This window comes from Mesoplodon densirostris, chromosome 7 (genome assembly GCF_025265405.1).
Source record: "Mesoplodon densirostris isolate mMesDen1 chromosome 7, mMesDen1 primary haplotype, whole genome shotgun sequence".
NCBI lineage: Eukaryota > Metazoa > Chordata > Mammalia > Artiodactyla > Ziphiidae > Mesoplodon > Mesoplodon densirostris.
Genome location: NC_082667.1, coordinates 52,976,512 through 52,995,236, shown reverse-complemented (window position 1 = coordinate 52,995,236; position 18,725 = coordinate 52,976,512). Strand labels below are relative to the sequence as shown.

Below are 18,725 nucleotides of genomic sequence, written 5' to 3'. Positions count from 1 at the left end.
AAAAAAGGAGGAAAACTCAAATCAATACAATTAGAAATGAAAAAGGAGAAGTAACAACTGACACCATAGAAATACAAAAGATCATGAGAGATTACTATAAGCAACTCTATGACAATAAAATTGACAACCTGGAAGAAATGGACAAATTCTTAGAAATGCACAAACTGCCAAGACTGAATCAGGAAGAAATAGAAAATATGAACAGACCAATCACAAGCAATGAAATTGGAACTGTGATTTAAAATTTTCCAACAAACAAAAGCCCAGGACCAGATGGCTTCACAGGCAAATTCTATCAAACATTTAGAGAAGAGCTAACACCTATGCTTCTTAAACTCTTCCAAAATATAGCAGAGGGAGGAACACTCCCAAATTCATTCTACGAGGCTACCATCACCCTGATACCAAAACCAGACAATGATGTCACAAAGAAAGATAACTATAGGCCAATATCACTGACGAACATAGATGCAAAAATCCTCAACAAAATACTAGCAAACAGAATCCAACAGCACATTAAAAGGATCATACACCACGATCAAGTGGGCTTTATTCCAGGAATGCAAGGATTCTTCAATATATGTAAATCAATCAACGTGATACACCATATTAACAAACTGAAGGAGAAAAACCATATGGTCATCTCAGTAGATGCAGAGAGAGCTTTTGACAAAATTCAACACACATTTATGATAAAAACCCTGCAGAAAGTAGGCATAGAGGGAAATTTCCTCAAGATTAAAAAGGCCATATATAACAAACCCACAGCCAACATCATCCTCAATGGTGAAAAACTGAAAGCATTTCCACTAAGATAAGGGACAAGACAAGGTTGCCCACTCTCACCACTCTTATTCAACATAGTTTTGCAAGTTTTAGCCACAACAATCAGAGAAGAAAAGTAAATAAAAGGAATCCAAGTCGGAAAAGAAGAAGTAAAGCTGTCACTGTTTGCAGATGACATGATACTATACATAGAGAATCCTAAAGATGCTATCAGAAAACTACTAGAGCTAATCAATGAATTTGGTAAAGTAGGAGGATACAAAATTAATGCACAGAAATATCTGGCATTCCTATACACTAATGATGAAAAATCTGAGAGTGAAATCAAGAAAACACTCCCATTTACCATTGCAACAAAAAGAATAAAATATCTCAGAATACCTACCTAAGGAGACAAAAGACCTGTATGCAGAAAATTATAAGACACTGATGAAAGAAATTAAGGATGACACAAACAGATGGAGAGATATACCATGTTCTTGGATTGGAAGAATCAACATTGTGAAAATGACTGTACTACCCAAAGCAATCTACAGATTCAATGCAATCCCTATCAAACTACCACTGGCATATTTCACAGAAGAAAACAAAAACTTTCACAATTTGTATGGAAACACAAAAGACTCCGAATAGCCAAAACAATCTTGAGAACGAAAAACAGAGCTGGAGGAATCAGGCTCCCTGACTTCAGACTATACTACGAAGCTACAGTAATCAAGACAGTATGGTACTGGCACAAAAACAGAAATATAGATCAATGGAACAGGATAGAAAGCCCAGAGAAAAACCCACGCACATATGGTCACCTTATCTTTGATAAAGGAGGCAGAATGTACAGTGGAGAAAGGACAGCCTCTTCAATAAGTGGTGCTGGGAAAACTGGACAGGTACATGTAAAAGTATGAGATTAGATCACTCCCTAACACCATACACAAAAATAAGCTCAAAATGGATTAAAGACCTAAATGTAAGGCCAGACACTATCAAACTCTTAGAGGAAAACATAGGCACAACACTCTATGATATAAATCACAGCAAGATCCTTTTTGACCCACCTCCTAGAGAAATGGAAATAAAGACAAAAATAAACACATGGGACCTAATGAAACTTAAAAGCTTTTGCACAGTAAAGGAAACCATAAAGAAGACCAAAAGACAACCCTCAGAATGGAAGAAAATATTTGCAAATGAAGCAACTGACAAAGGATTAATCTCCAAAATTTACAAGCAGCACATGCAGCTCAATAACAAAAAAACAAACAACCCAATCCAAAGATGGGCAGAAGACTTAAATAGACATTTCTCCAAAGATGATATACAGACTGCCAACAAACACATGAAAGAATGCTCAACATCATTAATCATTAGAGAAATGCAAATCAAAACTACAATGAGATATCATCTCACACCAGTCAGAATGGCCATCATCAAAAAATCTAGAAACAATAAATGCTGGAGAGGGTGTGGAGAAAAGGGCACACTCTTGCACTGCTGGTGGGAATGTGAATTGGTACAGCCACTATGGAGAACAGTATGGAGGTTCCTTAAAAAACTACAAATAGAACTACCATATGACCCAGCAATCCCACTACTGAGCATATACCCTGAGAAAACCATAAGTCAAAAATAGTCATGTACCAAAATGTTCATTGCAGCTCTATTTACAGTAGCCAGGAGATGGAAACAACCTATGTGTCCATCATCGGATGTATGGATAAAGAAGATATGGCACATATATACAATGGAATATTACTCAACCATAAAAAGAAACGAAACTGAGCTATTTGTAATGAGGTGGATAGACCTAGAGTCTGTCATACAGAGTGAAGTAAGTCAGAAAGAGAAAGACAAATACCGTATGCTAACACACATATATGGAATTTAAGGAAAAAAATGTCATGAAGAACCTAGGGGTAAGACAGGAATAAAGACACAGACCTACTAGAGAATGGACCTGAGGATATGGGGAGGGGGAAGGGTAAGCTGTGTCAAAGTGAGAGAGGGCGATGGACATATATACACTACCAAATGTAAAATAGATAGCTAGTGGGAAGCAGCCGCATAGCACAGGGAGATCAGCTTGGTGCTTTGTGACCACCTAGAGGGGTGGGATAGGGAGGGTGGGAGGGAGGGAGATGCACGAGGGAAGAGATATAGGAACATATGTATATGTATAACTGATTTAGTGTTTTATAAAGCAGAAACTAACATACCATTGTAAAGCTATTATACTCCAATAAAGATGTAAAAAAACAAATTAAACAGGCAAACAGGTACATGATTGTAAGATCGTTTTTACATTTTTTTTTTTTTTTTTTTTTTTTTTTTTTGCGCTCCGCAGCCCTCTCACTGTTGTGGCCTCTCCCGTTGCGGAGCACAGGCTCCGGATGCGCAGGCTCAGCGGCCATGGCTTACGGGCCTAGCCGCTCCGCGGCATATGGGATCCTCCTGGACCGGGGCACGAACCCGTATCCCCTGCATTGGCAGGCGGACTCTCAACCACTGCGCCACCAGGGAGGCCCTGTAAGATCGTTTTATGCCATACTATGAAGTCTCATGTTTAGCCTGTATATGATTATCAGATTTACTGAGAATTTTTAAGCTGTGAAGCATTTATTTTTATTGAAGTATATTTGATTACAATATTATATTAGTTTCAGGTGTACAACATGATGACAATATTTTTATAGATTGTACTCCATTTAAAGTTATTACAAAATAATGGCTATGTTTCTCTGATGCACAGTATATCCTTGTTACTTATTAAGTTGTTATAGAAAAACTCAAATGAACTTTTTGACCAACCCAATATATTATACATAGTAGTTTGTGACTCTTAATCTCATACCCTTATCTTGCGCCACCCCCTTTCCCTCTCTTCACTGGTAACCATTACTTTGTTCTCTATATCTGTGAGTCTATTTCTGTTTTGTTAGCCACTATATAAAACAGTATGGCGGTTCCTTAAAAAACTAAAAATAGAACTAGCATATGATCAGGAAATTCAACTCCTGTGTATATATCTGAAGAAAATGGAAACACTAATTCAAAAAGATATATGCACCCCAATGTTCATAGTAGCATTATTTACCATAGCCAAGATATGGAAGCCACCTAACTGTCCACCAACAGATGAATGGATAAAGAAGATGTGGTATGTATACATATATATATATATATATACACACACACATATATCACATATATACTTGTAAATATATATATGTAAAGGAATATTACTCAACCATAAAAAATAATAAAATTATGCAATTTACAACAATGTGGATGGACCTAGAGAGTATTATGCTTAGTGAAATAAGTCAGGCAGGGTAAGACACATACTCTATGTTATCACTTATAAGCAGTGAAGCATTTTTGAAGAAATATGCTGAGTACTGTGTGGGACTGGGTGTAGGGACCCTAAGTGGGGGAAGGAAGGCCAGTTAGAAAGCTGGCAAATATTCCAGGCTCAAGAGGATGAGGTTTAAACTATAATGATGGTTTTAAGGGAGGCATTGAGCATGTATCAAACTGAGTGCTCAGTAAATATTTGTGGGAAGAAGGGAAGGAAGGAGGGAGGGAGGGAAGGAGGGAAGGAAGGAGGAAGGAAGGAAAAGAAAAAAGAACAGGGAGCTGAACTGGCTGAAACCCCTTGAAATTCTCCCAGGTCGTACATAATCTTTATATCTGCATACAATATTTAAAAATCACATTCTATAACAGCAGTCTTCAATGAAGCGTCACATTAGACTCATTTGAGTAACCTAAAAAATCTTGATGCTGTGACTATATTCCAAACTAATTAACTCAGAACCTCTAGGGGTAGACCCCGGGCCTCAATATTTTTTAAACGCTCCCCAGTGATTGTAATGTGCAGCCAGGGCTGAAAATCAGTGCTCTGTAGACTGTCTGCCTCCGGAATCCATCTCTGCCTAATAATCGGTTGCCATGGAAATTTATCCACCAGTTAGGCGAGCGCTGTCCAACCTCCAGGTTACTTTCAATCTAAAAATAACTGATACTTTTCTATCACTGGGATAATAAAACCCTGTTATGATCCACAGCCAAATTAAAAGTAGGACCCAGTTTTCCTCTATATGCACCCATTCAGATCTACTAGGGGGACCTAAGTCAGGCTCTGGTTCTACCTATACACTAAGTAGCAGCAGAAAAGTCACTGGACATTTGCTTCTCACTTGCTGGATAGAACCACCTCTAAGGTTAACTCCCATATTACATGGGGGTGATGTGGACAATAGGTTTATAAAACTTCTGTTTGTGTATTGTCTTTGCCAATTTATTAGCTGGTACAACATTGGGAAAATCATTTAACCTGCTATCAATTCAGCTTCCTTATCTGTATAATAGGGATATTCATACCTCAATCAAAATTTGTTTTTGAAGATAGAATGAGACAAGACATATTACTTTGTAAATTCCAATTACTATGTGATATCTATAATAATAATAATAGTAATAGATGTTTCTTCTCTCTGTTGATATCAATAAAGATGATATAGAATTTTAAGATTAAAGGTAATTTATGCAATATCTTTCTTTCATTCTACCAGTTTTCTAAATGTCAACATCCAATGTTGACATTGGTAGAATGAAAGAAAGATATTGCATAAATTACCTTTAATCTTAAAATTCTATATCATCTTTATTGATATCAACAGAGAGAAGAAACATCTATTACTATTATTATTATTATAGATATCACATAGTAATTGGAATTTACAAAGTAATATGTCTTGTCTCATTCTATCTTCAAAAACAAATTTTGATTGAGGTATGAATATCCCTTGTCTCTCAAATCACATTGTTTAACAATAATTTGGGTTGCCAAAATCCATGACATGTTACACATTTCTAGAGGCTGAAGGGAATTTTCAACCTGAGTCTTGCTAGGGTGTAAATGTCCTGATAATATGGTCAACTCAAACAAAGATCCACCTTATTAACAATTGTACAGTCTATCCACTGGGGTGTGGTGACTGAAATGGCTGGAATCCTCACGTTCTTATAGAGAGCATAACCACATCATGAAATCACTGTCACTCACTAAACACCTCCTGCAATTGACAAGTGCACCTCAGTGTTGTTATAGATGCTCTGTTACCTAAAAGGCAAACTTGAAGGGAGAAAAAAAGAGCAAAACAATTCATTTTCAATCTAATTAAAGTCATTATAAATAGCCTCCCAGTGCTTAACCTTTTTTTCCTCCAAAATCCCAATCTTTGAGCTAAATGCTCAGATCTGGAGCTTCATTGGGGTTTTTCTTAATTGCCTTTCCATCACTAATGGGATTCACTTCATTATTACCTCTGCCAAAATCTGCCTCCGACTTTCAGCCCCCATGCCGAGTCATTTACATGCCTATTTAGAATGCTAAATGATGAAGTCACACCACCTTAAAGTTTAGGTAGCTAAATTGGAGTGTGGCTACACTGACTGGGAAGCATTGACTTAGGCTATATTTTCTTACATATCTATAAACTGTCTCCAAACTCCTCTCTCTCTCCCCATTCATTCTCTTCCTTCCTTCCTTCCTTCCTTCCCTCCCTCCCTTTCTTTCTTTCTGTGATTCTCTCTCCCTCTTCATCCCTTTTCCTTACTCTGTTGCTTCCCATGCCCATCCTCACAACATCCTCCCAGAACCATCTTACTATTTCAACCACATCTATGACCACATCGCTGCTATCTTTTTTTGAACAGCTACTTTGCCATCTATCTTTAGTTAACCTTAACAGATGTCTGTGAACTCAGTTTCATGATTCCAGTTTAAAGGGGAACCAACTGAAGGTCAAGAGAGAAAATATGATGATTACGAAGACCCAGTTTACATATGAGCAAGATAGGGTTTGAACCCAGCCCTTACCTTCTGGGAAGAAATCAATAAGACCACAGAAATGGTGTCTTATCGTAGAAGGGGAGCAACCCAGAGAGGGGCACCATGTGTCCAGGGCCTCTCAGCAAGTCCCTAGAGGAGGAACAGTAGGAACTCAGACCTATCAACTCCCAATGCCTTGTCCTTTCTATCCAATCTCACAAAATTTCCTCGGGCAGCACATTAAGTAAGAATTATTGTGGCCTAGTCAAACAGAATGTTAGCAGGGGTAGGAGTAGTTCAGGGGTGGGGTCAGATTCTTACCTAGTGCCAGAAAGAGGGCAGTCAGTGCCAGGTGGGGCTGTAGTAATTTTTTTTTTTTTTTTTGGTTTGTTGGTTTGTTGACATGAGGCTCTGGGATGGTTGGGTTAATGAATCCTATTTTCTTTGTGCATGTGAATACAGAGATGTTAGGGTGGGAGCTATGAGGAGAAGGTGGAGACAGTTTTGGGAAACTGGAGATACCTGCCCACTTTAGGCAGTTTCTGATCCCATGTCTGCCAAAGCTTGACAGGTTGTGTATGTGTGGTGTGTTTGTGGTGTGTGTGTGTGTATGTCTGTGTGTGTACTAGAAGTAGAGACATACAGAGAGATGTGTATTAACATAGCCTCTGGCCTTCAAAGAGTTTACACCTCAACCAGAGAAATCATGCTAACACTGAAATAATGAACCAGATACGGTTTAAAAATTTTTAAATGCAATAGAAGAGAAAGACTAAGTCAATTATGGTCCAGCTCCTAGAACAAATTTTATGGAGACTTTAGAAATGGTGATCATGCAAATATTTATTGGATGCCTATTATATGCAAGACTCTCCTTGCTACTGGTTAAATAATATTAAACAGGATATGGCATTGCGCTGCTAGTAATTATAATCAAGTATGAAATGTGTTATCTTGAGGTGAATACTGGAAGCAGTGAGAATATAGAGAGGAAACTAACCCATTCTCACATCCTTGATAAAGTAACATCTAATCTGAAGCCTGGAGGATAAATCAGAATTAGGCAGGAATAATTGTTATTCTCTCTTGGGCTTCCCCTTTCCTGTCCATTCTCTGTCCATCTCTGACCTGCTTCTCTGGCCCCACCAGAAGACATCTGCAGAATATAGCACTGGTGCTTCCTTACCCTTCAGTTTCTGCTTAGGGTTTAGCCAGTAGGAAATACTGATAGGAAATAAGAGGCCTGATGGAAAGAGAAATGGGGTGTTTCTACCCTGCTCCCTCCCTGCTGTGATATCACATCTCAATCAGTTTCATCTCTCCATGACTACAGCACTTTCCAGGTGGCTCCTTCTCTTGAGTTCTAGGTTCCTGTCCTCAGCTGTCCCCAGACTACTTGGCCCTACGAGGATAAGAACTTCCCAAATTGCTAGTTTCTGAGCATCTCACTATTTATTTCCTCATCATCCTTTTCTTGTTCCCTTAAACCTGCCTAACATTCAGTAAGTAGTTCTTATATTAAAAGCCTCTTCATTTGAACAATTACAGGTGGATTCTGTTTCCTGCCTGTAAGCCAGCTGACACAGCAGGTGAAGGCAGAGTGAGAGGTGGGTTGGGAAGTGAGTAATGTCCAATAACCATGTGTTGTTCAATATGGATGGAGTAGAGTGTGACATTGGGGTAGAGAGAGGTGAGACTAAAGAGGGAAGCTGAACATAAAGGGCTTTGCATGTTGTACTAGAGAATTTCTATATGACAATATAGAAAAATGTTTATAATATATTAAGTAACAATAAAAAAGAATTTTGAAATATGTACACTATAATTTTAACTTTGTTATACTTGGGAAAAATGATATAATTAAATATATAAAATGACAATGGGGCTGTCTTATGGGATTTACAATATAGGGGATTTTTTTTTAACCTAGTGAACTTTCTGAAATGGATCATATTGATTTTATGAATTTTAAAATATACTTTTTAAGAGCAAATATCCTGAAGAACTTGTCATTTGGAATTCCCTTAAGCACACTGGATAAAATGCACATTCATGATTAGTTTTAAGCCTCCCTCACAGAATTTGCAATTCTGTGCAAATGGGCAGCGAGCACCTAACTTGCCAAAATGGTCAAAGCCTTCATTTAAATACCATCTTCAGCTGATGACAAAAGAGGATGTTGAGAGTTGGGTTTGAGACATCCAAGCGGAAGAAGGCAATTGACATGGAGATGAAAAAACAAATGTTTAGTAAATAAATGTTTGCTGGATCATGCAAAGACAACGGGACCCACAGTGCAATCTGGTCTCTAAGAGTTTCCCCCACCACACCCAGCCCATACTCCTTGAATATATCTCTAGTGATAGCTCTATTCTTTTAACAGCCCCTCTACACTCTATCTAAATTCTTCAGGCAGTTAGGGCGAAGGTCAAAGTTTCTTCCTGAGTCTTTTGGGCCTTGATTATCTTCAGCTCAAAATAATCTTCATGCCAAAGAGACATTTTGAATTGGCAAGTTTTACTCCCCTGCAATAATCTCCATGAGCTCGGTTTATGTAAATCTGTCTCTGAAAGAATGGTCCACCTTCACAGACAATTAACTTAGCTAGGCGTCTCCTGGAATCTCCCTCCACATGCCCTTAGTTTGGGGCTTCACTGCTGAGCTATGAATTTTCAATGGCATTATGCCTGGAACTTGGACTGGTCAAGGGGACAGCACATCTGTGAGTAAGGATGGTTGTATGCATCAACTTATTTCTTAAGCAGTGTATGAAATGTCAGCACAGATGGCATCTTCTAGCTCTTAGAAAAACATTTCCTGAAAAGGGAAAATCAGGAGAACAGCTTCCAAAGTTGTAGACATTGATAAGAGGCAGAGACTAAGAACTCAAAGAGCTCCCAAACTGTAGGACCTTAGATCCTGGCCCTGTGCGGTAGCAGCCTGGATTACTGGTACAGAAGAGAGAAAAAAAGCCTGTGATGACAGCAGCAGGCTGCTGGGAGCTACTCTACCATCTGTCTTCCATCGGATTCTCCAGTCCCTCTGCCTAGGCTTTTCCTGTGGAGCCAAATCTAGCTAGAGCACAAAGGGAGCCCCTAATAGCCAGTGAGCCACTTGCAAAAAGGACAAAGCACATTGATAATGTGTCACAAGGGCACTGCTCAATAATACCACTGTGGCAATCAAACTTTGAAGGAAGAAGTTATGTTTCTTAGCGAAGAGCATTTGGACCACAAGTTCTGAGAAACAGTATGACTCAGCAAGGCTCATGAGTCAGGGTTATTGGGGTTCAACTATCAGCTTTGCCACTAACTCTCTGTGTGAAATTGGACATGTTTTTCCACCTGCCTGTCTTAATTTCACCATTTATAAAAGTAGATTAAATGAAACCTAACTGTTCATTTGATTGCTTGATGACTAAAAAAGCATAAATACCTGTATTATACAAATGTAAGCAACACATGCTGCTTCCTTTTAAAATTTTTCTACTCAATCCATTCTCATTTCTTACATGAGAAAATCCATGCTTAGTGGGGAGAATGGTTTTACCAATGTCACACAGTTGTTTTTCAGTAAAAAGTGGTACACCAGAAAGCACATTGAATCAAGAAGAAATGGGTTTAAATCCCAAGTTTACTTTTCAACGTGGTGTTGGGAAAGTTACTTAAATTCTCTAAGCCTCGGTTTCCTCATGGATATAAGGGGGTAATAATGCTGCTCTGGCTAGTCTCTGGCATGCAGTTATTTTATGTTCTGCTAAGAAAGAAAAATGTTCTAGCTAAGGAGCTTGATAGAAGACCCCCACATAAATCTGGGATACTAAAGGACTATGCCCTCCAGGTAAGTGAAATAATGAGACAACCAGGAAGCGTGCATGCCTCAGTCTTGGTGGCGGAGTGGGCATCTTTCTTAAGAATTTAAACCACAAGTGTTCAGGCCATATTGCCTTCTGGATTTGCACTGTAAACACCGTGTATAACCTCTCATCCCCAATTTTCTCTTGAGCAGAAAATTTAAACTGGGCTTATATTGATAGTGCCCCCCATGTGACTAGTAGAAGCTGACTTCTCTAGAAAATCTTTAATAGCAGCCCACAGAGATTTTAAGATATTTTAAGATCCATTCCAAATTCAAAGGTGTGAAAGTATGAAAAGACATGCATCTTAGAATTGATGAAACATAGTAAATATGGTAGTGCCTCGCTTATATGATTATTGTAAGGAATAATGATTGCATATATACATATGTGCATACACACACACACTTGTGTGTGTTTTCCTGTGTGTATGCATCTTCTTATCTATGTGTGGCTTTGAGTGGGTCTCTGAGGAGGATGACATCTGTGGTTCCTAAGATCCTCTTTACTTTGCTTTGATGATTCATCTGAGAATAATCCATGTGTCTTTATTCACAATGATTTACTTCTGTCAGGTCTCAGGCTCAAATTAAGGCATCCTTGGTTGTACTTGAAATGTCCCACAACAGTTTAATAGCTCACTTTTCTGAAGAGTTAGGAGAAATCAAAGTTTCTACTAAATTCCTCTTTATCACATGCAGTTTCTGTTCTAATCACCTGATATTGTTCATTATCTCCTTTAGCATTGAAATATATTCCTATGCCAGTAGTCTCCTGCTTTGAAATCTATTCCTGGACAAAGGCAGCAAAGGAATCCCAGGAGAAGCCAGGTTTCCATTCCCAGATTCTAATAACAAAGATGGTAACCTTTTGTTGCAACGTTTTGCAACCTTTTGTTTTTATGCCACAGTAAGATCTTTCATGAGGGATTAATTTATTAAAGACCACAGAGGGGCATATCTACATTTCTTATCCATAACTAATTAGGGAGGGACAAAAGGGCTTTTGGTGGGGAGAGAAGTGTGTTGAGGAAAAGGAAAAGATCAGAAAGTCTGCAGAAGGACGGGATGCCCATCCTTTCAACACAGCAGTTCTTCCTTACGATGCTATCTACTTTCCAATTCCCTTGCACAAGTGGGTTGGCTGGACGAAGAGAAGCATGTGAAAGCAAGATTAGAGTTTGGAAGGAAGTCACATTCAGAAGGGATAAGGTCAAAGTCTTTTAGCCAATCACACATGACAAAATATGGAAGTGTTCTTCTGAGAGCAAGGGGCCTGGGCAGGATGGAGCCTAATGAAGACGTTTAATGGTATAGAAATACATATTTATCATCCATTTATTCATCCAACAACAATTTGTTGAGCATAATCTAAGTGCTGTCCACTCTGCTAGGCTCAGAGGAGAGGGATAAAGTCTCTTGTTCGGCAACTGTTTTGTCAGGGTACTCTAACAATACACATTAGGAAAGGAAGGAAGACCATCTTCCCCAAATGAATGAGTATATCCTTCCTTTCTTCCTTCCTTCATTTGTTTGGCAGTTCCATAAATATTTGAACTCATGCTATGTGCAAGGCACTATGTTCCACCTGGCAGTCAAGGAAATCTACAATCTAGTAGACATACACTTTTGTATTCAGGATGTGCTGCAAGGTCTTATTCATAGCAGGTGCTCAACAAATCTCTGTCAATAATGCTAGAGACAAGGATGATGACGGAGCCCTTAGACTTTATTTCCAATATGCTGCACATTTAAAATAAAATATTTGATGTGAATCACAATTAGCTATTAATTGCCTATTTTAATATAATGACACATTTCAGCAAAAGATTAATCTAAAAAATGTCAGGTGATTCTTTAGTGCATAATCGTTTTCTTAATAAGTTGAATATTAATTTTTTTAAATGAAAACAATCTGAGTGTTTTGAAGAAGTCCTGACACCAGATTGGCAAATAAATTATATATTAATTTAGATACTGCTTAATAAAAATATGATTTCACAAAGTGAAACTTCACTTTATATTCCTCCTCAAAGATTCTTTATGAAGGATCTGGGAGACTGAGCTTATGGAAGAAACACGAAAGTTAATATTCAAAAGCATAGGTTCAAGGTTGTGACCTCAACTGTTATTTTTGCACAAATGGCCACTTCTTCATCCAGACACAGGAGTTAAGTCCCTGCCTGGGCCACTGTCTGGGGCTGTTGGAAGAACCAAGAGGAGATGATATGCATGAAATGCATTAAGACCTACGTTAGGATTAGGAGTTTTATTATTGGGATTCTACAACACTTCAAAGTAGAAAGGGGAGAAAAGAGAACATCTTTTCCTGTCTCAGATTCCTGCTCTGATTGAGGACCACACTGAAAATAATCCACACCTGGACTGGATATGCGGCTACTGTCTGGAAGATCTTGAAGGTAGTTCCATCTTTGAGATTGCTTCTACTAAATGTTAAATATTTTGGGGTGGTTACACTATGTGATGAAAAGACAAGGGACTTGACCTACCTGCCATTGAACCCCAAGTCTTGTGCTTATCAGCTATGGGGCCATGGAAGGACTGCTTAGTCTGAACACAGAATCCTCAGCAAAGAACACAGGTACCTGGAATGATTTCTAGAGTCTACGAGGTACACATAAAATTATATTTCCAAATCCTCCATGATGTTCAGGCAAGAAAAACAGAAGATCCTTCTCCCTTCCAACTTCTTCAGGAAGGATGAAGTTAGAGGCAAAGACCCTGAAGAATGATGTAACAGAGTGGAAGGAGGTAGACAGAGTGTGCTGTGACTGTGTAACCTGGGCTAAGCTTCTTCATCTCTATGAAACAGGTAAAAACAGATAATTTAAATCACTCTGTGCTCATTGAATTTGGGGCATACTGCTCTGGACATTTCTGGGAGCTTCCTCAATATGTACTTTCATCTTCTTCCTTGCTAACAAACCCCTAATTAAGTTCAGGGTGGCAATGTGCCCAGCCGAAACCACAGAATCCCCCAGCCTCCTTTGTAGTTTGTGACTTAATGATGTGATAAAAATGAAAGTCACTCCTTGGGGCTTTGGAGAAAACTTTTCAAATGCAGACAAACTCAGCGGGCATTCACCCTTTGCTCTTGATCTTCCCTTTCTTCTTGTCTGGAACATGGAGGCAATGATGGAGACTAAGCAGCCGCAACTCCAGTGAAGCACAAAGCTTACATATCAGCCCTGGCAGGCGTCTTGTTGCAGGAAACAATTAAAATTGCCACTTGGCTAAACCACTGTAGCTGGACTTCTGTTACATAAAACTCAATGCATATTGTGAGTGACAGAAAGACTTCATGAAATAATAAAGTTCTTCTGCCACATCTGATATATGTGTATATATATATATTATAGAATATATTCCGTACCATACCTTTACTAAATGTATGTCCCCTTCCTTTTTCTTGAAAGGATGGAAAACATACACAAGGACTCAGGATAGAAGCCCTGTTCAGGAGTAAGGAATAATTTGTACCCACCTTGATTATAGAGTAATAACCAATTAGGGTGCAAAACCAGGAGATGAAAAGTGGAGGCCTCAACATCAGGAGAGAGGCAGTGGTACACATTGTGCCCCCAGTTTTAAAAATGAGAAAACTGAGACTTGTTAGACAACCTTTATCTTTTTCACATGATATCTGTTCTGAGAGTTTCTAGGCACACAGGGAAAAATGCTCACAGCTTTCAAAGGCTGAAGGTGTGGAAGGGTTAGAGGCAGTGTTTTCCAGTCCATGTGTCCTCATGGTTGTGCAAGAGGCCAAGGGCCTGAAGATGATGATGCTAAAGTGATCACCTAGGAAATGTACTACACTCGAGCTGGACCACTAAGCCCTAGGTTCAAAAACATAGCTCTCTATTTTTTGCTAGCTGGTTGATTAAACTTGAGTAAGTTATTTCACCTCTCTGGACCTCATTTTGTTCAAGTAATAAAATGGATGTAATACCTAATTCATAAAGTCCATGTAAAGAGTAAACAAATTAATCTGATTAAAATGCACAGTCTAGTGTTTAGCACATAGTAGGTATACTCAATAAATCTTAGTATTAACATTATTTTTAGCTTTTGCTTTTCAGTCAACTATAAGAAGTAGAAACAGGTTTACTATCAGAAAAAATATCACCATGTTATAAATATGCAGGAGAGAATCAAAACAGTATGTCCACATATTTGTGGAAAAAAGAAAGCTGTTGAAAACTAAGCATCTCAGCTGTTTTTGAGTTTTCCCATTAACATTTGTTTGCTCTTTTTGATTCCTTTTGTTTTTTGCTAGCAGACAAGTGGTAGCAGGTGCCAAAGTTTAAGGAAAAATATGGGAGGAAAATTTAAATGTGATTATAAATATCTCTTCATTAACTCTTTTTTTCCATGCAAATTATGTGGCAGTGTTAGAAGAATGTAACTCAGGGAACCAATCATGTTATGCAGATGAGTCCTGTGTTGGCTTCTAGAAGGCTGGGCTGAGGCTGCCCAGCAGAGGCAGATGAAGAGCTTCCCAATGGGGCCTGAAGCATCAGGTTATGGGTTTTAACATTCTGGGTCAGGCATAGGATGAACACTGGTCCCAGTTTGCCTGGGCCTTTTCCATTTTTAGCATCGAAAGTGTCACATCCTGGGAAACCTCTCAGCACTGAAAAACCAGGATAGGTGGTCAATGCTAGGGAGAATATAGATTCAGCAGCAGGTGAGATACCAAATCTAAGTAATCAGGCAAATCTGCAAGAGACATTTGACTTTCCTCCTCCACCTTCTATCTCATGCTTTTGTTCACTTTTAAAGAACTAGCCACAGTCACTAGACAGTCAAACCCACGCAGTCAGACAGAGAAAAATGACAAAAGGGCAGTGATTGTTTGTCTTCTGTGGACTCTTACTCCCTCTCCCTCATTTCTTTGTTCATATGCAGAGTGTATTTGTGGGGCTAATTTTCCCTCTGCAAGCAGAGCAGCTAAGCTGTACTAGTGGCAATGGTGGCAGCAGGGCAGGGCAACCCTGGGACAAAGACTTAATGGACGTGGTACCCAGTGTGTCAAGTTCCAAGTAAGTATAGTGCATTCAAAGTGACTGTCTACATGGATCCAGTAAATGAGATAACACAGAAACTTCATGCATTCTAGAAAGTGCAATCTGGTGTATTGGAGAGAGCCTAGAAAGAAGAATATTTTAATAGCCACATTTTTGAACACTTAGAATGTGCCATGCATTTATATGTGTTCTCATGTAATCTTTTAACACTTCTGAGAGGTAGTATAGACCCAAAATACTGAGGCTCAGTGACAAGTTTGTGGATGGAGAAAGTGGTTTTGAGTTTGACCTGTGCTAAAAACTAGGCAGATCACCTTGGATATGTCTTTTTGCCACAGTGAAAATATACCTCTTTATATTTATCCATCCAATGGGTCCTCCTGATTTCCCAGGGTAAGTTTCAAGATTAGCTAAGAGAATAAACATGAAATTACTTTGTAAAATGCTATTTGGATATAATCACACCTCCCCCTATACCTACACACACACAAACACACACAGGCACATACACCCTAATACACCTAGTAACTTTAGGAAATTTATTTATTTAATATTTCTGACATTGCTAACCAAGAAAAGATCTGGGAGTGGGGACCATGGCTTTAGCCTTTGTTGGAGTCCTGCCACTCCCTCTTCAAGCTACACAAAAGAAATGTGATGTTAATACAAAGTGCTGTCCTTTCAGATGCAGCTTCCTCTATGTCCTTCAAATTAGAAATTCCATACTCCATCCTGCTCCATGCTGTGGTTTTACATCTGTACATTTCAATTTTTGACTGTTTGCCTATCTATTGGAAATATAGACACAACTAAAATACTCGTGCTTAGAATACTGATGACATTCCAAGTATTTGTGAATGTTAACTAGGATGTGTTATCTACAAAAGAGAAATGGTTAAAATTATAATTTGTTTCTTGTTGTCTTGTGGGATTTTGATTCTGTAGTGATACTCTTTTTTTTTTTTATAAACAGCTTCTTTTATACTTGATAATAGCTCATTTCTGTCATATATGATGAGGGTTTTGTATATCAGAGCAAGCCAAAGGCTGGAAACTTCGAGGCAATTTGGCATTTGAAGAAAGATTTCAATTCTTGATTTTAAAAGTTTGCATTTAAAGCAAACTGAAATGCTATTTGATATAGTCCTACACCAGCAAGTATTCTATTCGTGTCTGGTTCAAAAGAAAAAAAACAAATTTGCAAAGTCCTAATTTATTTACATTAAAAAACAAACAAAAAATTTTAAAATCTACTTGCTTTGAAAAAGGCCATCTGAAGTTTGCAGCCTCCCTTTAGAAATAAAAGTAGTGTTTTGTCAATGGCAAAACAACCCCAAATATCAAAGGTTTCATGATGTTGAAAACTAAGATCCCAGGAGGTCTGAGGGACTTTGAGTTAGACATACATATTCTCTTATCTTTGAAAGGCTTCAGATATACATCCAAAAATTGCAAGGCTATCTTACCGCAGAAGCTTTCTAATGTCTTTAGTGCATTGATGAATAGAAATGAGTCAAACTGCTCTCAAGAAAATCACTGGAAGGAAGCATGGTTGTTCCTTCATAGGTATTGACCAAATCAGGAAGGGCTTAGAAAAGCACAGGGATACACATGCTTTAACCACAGTTCTCACTTTCATATGGATCTCATTGTTCCCTTGGATCTAGTCCTGCTGCCCTCCCTGAGTCCTTATCATTTAAGACCTTGTATCAAGGAATCATAGAAACTCATGGCTGAAAGGGAACTTAAAAGTCATCTAGTTCAATTTTCTTTTAAAGCTTCAATTCTTTCTATAGACTATGGGTCACATGTTCATCTGGCTGGTAATAAGAATCTTCCATGATTAGGAATTTATCATCTTCAGGGTAGCCTGGTTCTTCAGATGGTTATCACTCAGAGCCTTCTCTATAATACAGAGTTGTCATTTCTTCTCTTCTAGATTTCTTTCTTCCTTCCTTCTTTCACCCTCTTTTTCCTTAACCCCTTTCTTTCTCCTTCCTTCCTTCCTTCCTTCCTTCCTTCATTCCTTTCTTCCTTCCTTCCTTCTTCCTTCTCTTCTTTCCTTTTCTTCCTTTACAAAATTTATAACTATGCCAAGTGCTATGTGGTAAAATCTGGGAAGTCATACCTAAGGACAGGATTAAGGTTTAAGTTTCTGCTCTCAAATATCTTACCTTTTGTAGTGATAACAGGAAATACAATACTAGGGTGTGTATGTGTTGACACAGAGAAGAAACAAGGTGCTGTGGGAATATGGAAACAGGACATTCGACCCATTCTTCCATGAGACTATGCCTCCTAGTCACCTAATAAATATGGGTTAATCAAACACTGGGGAAATGCAGTGGGAATTTCTTATTTTGGGGGAGGGGTGTGTGTTGCCAGAACCCATTCCTTCTTTGACATTGAAACATTTTTCCTTAGAAAATGACTTCTCCCCTTTGTGAGTAGTCTTGGTGGGATGACAAGTCAAGGTGAACAGACCCTATCAAGGGGTGGTGAAGGACCTGATACGAGCAAGGCCAACTACAATCTTTCTGTAGGGATTCTGAATCTTAAGCAGAGTAACAAAGTGATGGAGAAATCATTTAGGGTAGATAATTTTTAACTAAGTTTTACATTGAGTCATAATTGATATACAACATTGTGTAAGTTTATGGCATACAATGTGTTGATTTGATACATTTATATATTGCAGTATGATCACCACCACATAATGTTAGCTAATACCTCTATAATATCACATTACTATTATTTATTTCATTTTTGTGGTGAGAATGTTTACGATCAAGTTTCTTAGCAATTTTGAAATATATAATAGAGAAAAATATGGGACGCTTCAGAAATTTGCATATCATCCTTGCCAGGGATCATGCTAACCTTCTCTGTATCATTCCAATTTTAGTATATGTGCTGCTGAAATGGGCACTGGGGTAGATTTGTTATGTGTAACTTATATAAGATGGATAAGATGGTCAAGGGTTTCCTGTTGTCCAGATTCAGAGCACTGCTCTGGTTTTGTCTATGCTGTGAACTACACAATACCTTTCCAATATATTTCAGTTATTTTTAATCTATCAAAAGGTAAAAAATCAGTCATTGTTGGTCAAATAACTAACTGAAAAACAAAGGTTGTGCAACACAGAAGGTATATATATATATATATATATATATATATACAAAAACCCGGAAGCATGAAAGAA

At 38.3% G+C, this 18,725-nt stretch overlaps 1 non-coding gene across 1 annotated transcript; it reads right to left on the bottom strand.

Moving 5' to 3' along the window:
- Nucleotides 1-18,345: 18,345 nt before the first annotated feature.
- Nucleotides 18,346-18,451, bottom strand: LOC132494560 (U6 spliceosomal RNA). Its single transcript, XR_009533136.1, has one exon. It is a non-coding gene; the product is annotated as a U6 spliceosomal RNA (small nuclear RNA).
- Between the last annotated feature and the right edge of the window lie 274 nt (nucleotides 18,452-18,725).